At 42.7% G+C, this 6,000-nt stretch overlaps 1 long non-coding RNA gene across 1 annotated transcript; it reads right to left on the bottom strand.

Moving 5' to 3' along the window:
• Positions 1-1,618: 1,618 nt before the first annotated feature.
• On the bottom strand, positions 1,619-3,231 carry LOC307226432. The gene is made up of 2 exons (XR_013843413.1): positions 3,061-3,231; positions 1,619-3,015 (listed from the first exon to the last, which is right to left on the bottom strand). It is a non-coding gene; the product is annotated as an uncharacterized lncRNA (long non-coding RNA).
• Between the last annotated feature and the right edge of the window lie 2,769 nt (positions 3,232-6,000).

Raw genomic sequence — 6,000 nt, 5'->3', positions numbered from 1 at the left:
CAGTGACTGTTTAATTCTCTACTCTTTGCAATGGAGGCATTCTGAACTAATCCTGGCAACGGCTTGATTTGGACAAAGGCTGTGAAGACCAGATCCACACAAACTCCTGTCTCTATACATTTGCTAATGGTCTCTAAATGAGGATATATTTTCCCCCCTTTATTTTTAACTGCACCAATTCTAGAAGCACTTTATTGTACCACATTGGAGCTCATCTCTTTCTCCCTCTCTTTTTTTTAAAGAAATCATAAACATTAATGTGACAATATACCTTCTCACTGCCCCCTGTCTTTTCGGTGCAATCATTTTCAGTTGCGAATTTGGATGCAGCTGACAATGTGGGGAAAAAACCTACAGAGCTGAATCTGCAAACACTAATTGTATTTTGAGGGGCTGGGTGTTCGGGTTTTTTTGTTTTTGTTTCTTCCCCTTGACCAAGATTCATTTAATATATACAGTTATCTAGTCAGTTTTGTAATCTATGACATGTTGCATGATTAAACGATGATGCTTGACTTGTAACTGTTATGTACTAGATTAAAGGGGTAAAGAGCAGGTATGGTACCTGTGGTCCACTTAAAAGGGAATGGTAGCAGAACTAATCTGATAAATCACATTGGCTGGCTTTAGTCAGCCCACCCAAGTCAAAACTGGCAAATGAGCTGCTAAGGCAGGAAGTCCTATTGAACATAGTGGGATTTGCTTCTGAGTAAGCATGCAATGAACTGAGATACTAGGGCATTTCCACAGGTGAGGTGATCTTAAACTGATATCTGATGCAACTATAAAAGATGACAGCACTCTTGTTTTTCTGTTCATCTGTCCTGTCTTCCTGCCTCTTCTCTCCCCTCTGTTTTATCTACTCCATCTTTATCCTTTTCCTAAAATAAGAAAATGGGTAATTTGTTTCTGGTGAAACCCAGCTTAGATCACAACCCGCTTCTAATCTTCTAACTCACAAGAGTATAACGCTAATTGGCAGTTCTCTCATGCATTCTGCCCCTTCAACTCCTGGAAGACAATGTCACCAGAAAGATAGAAAGTATTTTATTTTTTTCCATTTTCAGCTATTTTTCTTTTTCAATTTTGTTTTTGGGTCCTCGCCTTTTATTTAGCTTTGTACTAGATTTCCAGCCATGCTGGTGGGGGGGGGGGGTCAAACTAAATTCTACTCAAGGGCAGACCCTTTGAAATGAATGTGTTCAAAGTTAGTCATGCCCATTATTACTTTTATCACTGTTGAGTATGGCTAACATTGAATATAACCCATAAAAATCTGAGCTTTAGTTCTGGATACCATGTAGCAAACTTCAATAATAAACAATAATGGTAAAATTTAAGCAGTTCCTTGCTCTGTTTGGGGGCTAAAACATAAGGAGACCACAATTTTGAAATTCAGGACATAAACGTGACTCAGAAATCAGACATGGAAACCAGATTTACAGAATGTAAAGTATAATTGTTGTCTTGGCCGGGCTGCTAATAACTAATGACTGCCAATCTATATTTGGATCAAGGTAGGGAAGGGAACCTTTTTAAGTCTAGGGGCCATATTACCTAGCGGGCAACTCTCACAAGAGCCACATGTCATTGGTGGTGGGAAAATGGAAGTGATTGCTTTCTTTGTACAGTAACCATACTGTACAAAGCCAGCCATACTCACTTCTCTCCATCCATCCAGACAAATGTGTGTGTGATGGTAGCCTAGCAAGGACATGTTGCCTGTGTGTCAGGGACTGGCTGGATGAGGAATGATGGGAGCCTCCTGCCTAGGAGGAGGACTGAGAAGACGAGAACTTAGACCCTGGGTCCTGGTGGTGGGACAATAGGGAAGAGGCTGGAGAAAGGATGAGCTGAAAGGTGGCGGAAGCAGGAGGTTGGAGTCATCAAGCAAGGTCAAAAGAAGGAGGTCCTGTAGCTCTCCTCCTCTCACGCCCTGCTCTGGGAGAGTCCTACATGTTGCTGAGCAATGGACTAGACAAGCCCAGAGGAGGAGCTCATCCCCTACGTTGCAGACTCTGTCTGTTTGGGAAGGCTCCAGAGTGAGGAGCTGGAGGGGAGCTCAGTTTGCAGCTGAAGGAGTCCAGCCAGGGAGACCACACCATGTTACTTTCTGTGAATGAAAAGTCAAATGCATTTCAAGCCCCCAGCCTTTTCCTGACCTGCAGAGGCCCAGAACCTTCCTATCAGCTCTCAAGACACAGTGGAAGCCCAGTGGGCCACATTTAGCCTGAGTTTATTATTCCTTTGACATAGAGGCAAGTCTACCCATCATGTAATGCGTGTCTCTTGTCAGGTATGTTATCGGCACCTCACTTTCTTTAAATTTTCCCCATCTCCATGGACCCAACTTTTATATTGTGGGCCCACTGCCCTTGCCCCCTAGTTTGGCCCTGTAGCAATGTGGCGTCTCACTCACTTGATCACATGATGGTTGAGGGATGTTGCTTCCAGTTGACAGAAAAGAGCAGGGAGGTGAAGGGAGGAAGCAAACCTCACAAATAGCTTATAAAGTCAAAGGAACTATTTAAAATTAAACTACGACACGTTTTCAAATCAAGCGCTTAAAAAGGGGGAGGGGGCAGATCACCCCTACACAGAAGGAACATTTGGGCACATAGGAAAATAGCAACGATCTAGCACGGTTATGATCAGGAGGGAGGGGAGTAGCTGTGTTTGATTGAGAAATTATATCAACAAACAGGAATTTGCTAGCATCCTTCCCCTTCTATTCCCTAATAAAGGATTATACAGTTACACAATCAAATTGTCAAGTGGGCTAAGTCATGCCCATTTGCCTCCCAATATCACCCGGTACCCTAAACCAGGGTCTTCTGGTATAAATTTGCAGAGTAACCTTCCAGGAGATCAAGTGAAGGTGTTGTTGTTTTTCCATTCCCGTAAGTTTAACAATGGCAAGCCACTTTAGAAATTAAATCTCTTCCAAATTACTAATTCACTAATTTCTTAGCCACAGTGCTCCTCACCTGTAAAATACGAGTATTAATTGGTTGCCTTTGGGAGCTGTCCCAGCTCCTTTGAGTTTTGTGTTAGAAACACCGACTCGGTTGTAGGCTTGTATTTGTAAATACAGTGGATGAGTCACGCAGCGCAGTACGTAATTGACTCTGCTGTTCACTCGCCCCCATTATTCTACACGTGCCTCTAATTAGTGGTTAAAAAAAATTAAAAAGTAGATCCCAGAAGCCCGAGGTGTTCCTAGCCAGCTAAGTTAGTTTTCGTGTGCATGCACACTTCTTCAGATACCTATCTGAAGAAGTGTGCATGTACACGAAAGCTCATACCAAGAACTAACTATTTTGTTTTGACTATGGCAGACCAACACGGCTACCTATCTGTAACTAGCCAGCTACTTTTGTGAAATGACCCTGGATCTTATGGTGTGGTTTGGAGAAAGTACAAACACAGCAAAGTGTTAGGATGCACTGCCATAAAGACAGGTGTTCTGATCTTGCTATAGACTGTTCCTCTGTGACCTTCCATTATGTTTGCTCTTTTGTGCTTCCCAAACCTTTTGTTGTGCTTTTTAGTCACTTGTTTCACAGCAGCCCATTTCTGCCATTTTTGCTTGTCGGTCTGCGTTATAAGCCTTCAGGCTGTTAATGGGGAAAAACTTACAGATGTGGATTTTATTTTATTTTTATTCTGTGGCATGAACGGAGTCTGAAACGTCAGCATATATAGATATGCCTGGGAACTGTAGCAGCAACCGCCAAGGTGCACCTTCTGATTAAAATGGGTGTTTTGAAATGTTTTCAGATTAGTTCCATTGTCACTTTTGCCTGACCAAATCCAGAAAAAATGTTCCATTTCAAGCCAGTTTTCCAAACAAATCAAAATCCACCTGCTTCTAGCTTTCATCCCTATTGGTGGAAATATGCAGCTTTCTGCCTTCCTGATTGTTACCTGCTTGGCCTCAGCTTCAGTCCCAGGAAACACTAATTGAAAGCTCAGGTAGCAAGCAAAGGTGAGCAGATGCACTAAGATAACGTGAGATTGCTTCCACACCAGTCCCAGAATGTGGTACTGGCTATGAATAATCATCTGCTCGTGACCCTAGGCTCATAGCAGCATGGTGAAGGTAAATGCATAGCACACCTGTGGCCTCCTTCCTATATAAACTGGAGCTTCTGGTGTTTTGGAGCAGCACATTAAGAGAAAAGTTGTGTTGGAAAGAGGAGCCAATATGGAGAGCAGGCTGAGGACTAGGAGGAGTTGGGCCAGATCCAGCATTGGAGAGTCCTGGACAAATTGTCCTTGGGGGCAGGGCCCCCTTTTCTTGGTATGTGGGCCCCCGTGGGCTTACCTGGCCCCAGTGGCCCTGCTCGGGGCAGCACAGGAAAGCTGCGTTGAGCCGCCATTTTAATTTCCCACAAATGACACACAACAACGCTCTTCATATTCCTTACTTGCCCTTCAACTATAAGGTTTCAGGACAGGTTGCAACAGCGCAACATGCAGTTATAAAAAGCAAAACCACACCAACCCAATTTGAACAGTATAGATTGAGCAGGAGAGATGGGTCTTACAAAATAAAACGCCTTAGAAGAAGTGCATTGTGGGAAATTAAAAAGAGGGGGTAGATTCGGCTTCCTGGCATAGGAAGCCTAAAAATAAAGGAGGCAGGCACAGCTGTAGGCCGCCAGGTGCTGCCATAATCCCTGTTGGGAAGGAATCTTTCTCGCTTATTTATCTTGCAGCCAGTACTGTTCCTGAAGTCTCTCCCCCCCCCCCCCTTTTTATGTTTTTGAGCTTCATGTATTTGACCATTTGCTGACAAATCAGTAGAGGACGTTGCTGTGAAAGCTGATCACATGCCTCCTTGTCAGAGCCCATTCCTCACTTCCCCACCTCATCCCAATATAGCAAACCAACCTAAATGACCTGTTGGTTTTGTTTGTTGCCCTTTGCACTGTGGCGAGTGAGCATGACTGCAGGAATTCTATCTCAAAAGTCACTGTTTGTTAGCATTCCACCTGTGGAAGAACTTAAATCTGTACACGTTGGTGGAGAGATGAGTAGTATAGCCTACCCACCTCTGTTACTACTTTAGTTTTCTGTGAGTAATATGAAAACAAACCAGGATTGTGGTGGTTTGAATGCTCAAATGCAGATGTAAAATTAAAGCTTTTTTTAAAAAAACAAACGGAACAAGTTTGCTTCTCTGAAATTCTGAGGGAGAACACTGGATGAAAGAAGTGTATAAACCTGGTTATGTTTCTAAAATCCGGATTATTCCCCAGCCAAATATATTATTTATTTTATTTAAGCAGTTTATATTCTGCTTATATTTTATAAGAAGGGGTGCAGGGGTCGCTCGAAGTAGTTCACAATGTATCATAAACAAAGATCAAATACAAAAATGCTAAGGGGGCGAGAATCCACATTATTAAACACCCCTAACTAGATAGGCGCCCTCGTCAACATCAGAATGAAACACCCGAAAATCAGCTACAGTGGTATCTCGGTTTTCGAACATCTCCGTTGACGAACGTTTTGGAACGCCATAAACCTAGAAGTAAATGCTTCGGTTTTCAAACACACCTTGGAAGTCAAACCGGGAACACGGCTTCTGTATTGGGATTTCCATTTTGAGTTTTCGGTTTTTGAACGTTTTGGAACTCAAAGGGTTTTCCGGAACAGATTACATTCGAAAACCGAGGTACCTACCAAAAAATACAATGAAAACCCTTGTTTTAAAATACTGTAATTTGCAACTGAGCAAAAGAAAAGATAAAACTCTTTCTGACCCACCATATGCCCAATGAAGTAATTAAACAACCCAATCCAATTAAATTCCCAACCCCATAGTCAACCATAAGCACAGCTTAAACTGCAGCTAAAATTGCATTCCACTCAAGCACACATAATTAGTGCATACACAACAACCAAACACTGAAACCCTACAAACAATGTACTCAAACTTTACTACTCTATCACGCAGTTCCGATAATTCTGCATTGCATCCTCAACAGCCCA

This window comes from Podarcis cretensis (assembly GCF_951804945.1).
Source record: "Podarcis cretensis genome assembly, chromosome: 11".
NCBI classification, from domain to species: Eukaryota; Metazoa; Chordata; class Lepidosauria; order Squamata; family Lacertidae; genus Podarcis; species Podarcis cretensis.
The sequence above is the reverse complement of the archived record's forward strand: the minus strand, read 5'-3'. Positions and strand labels throughout refer to the sequence as shown.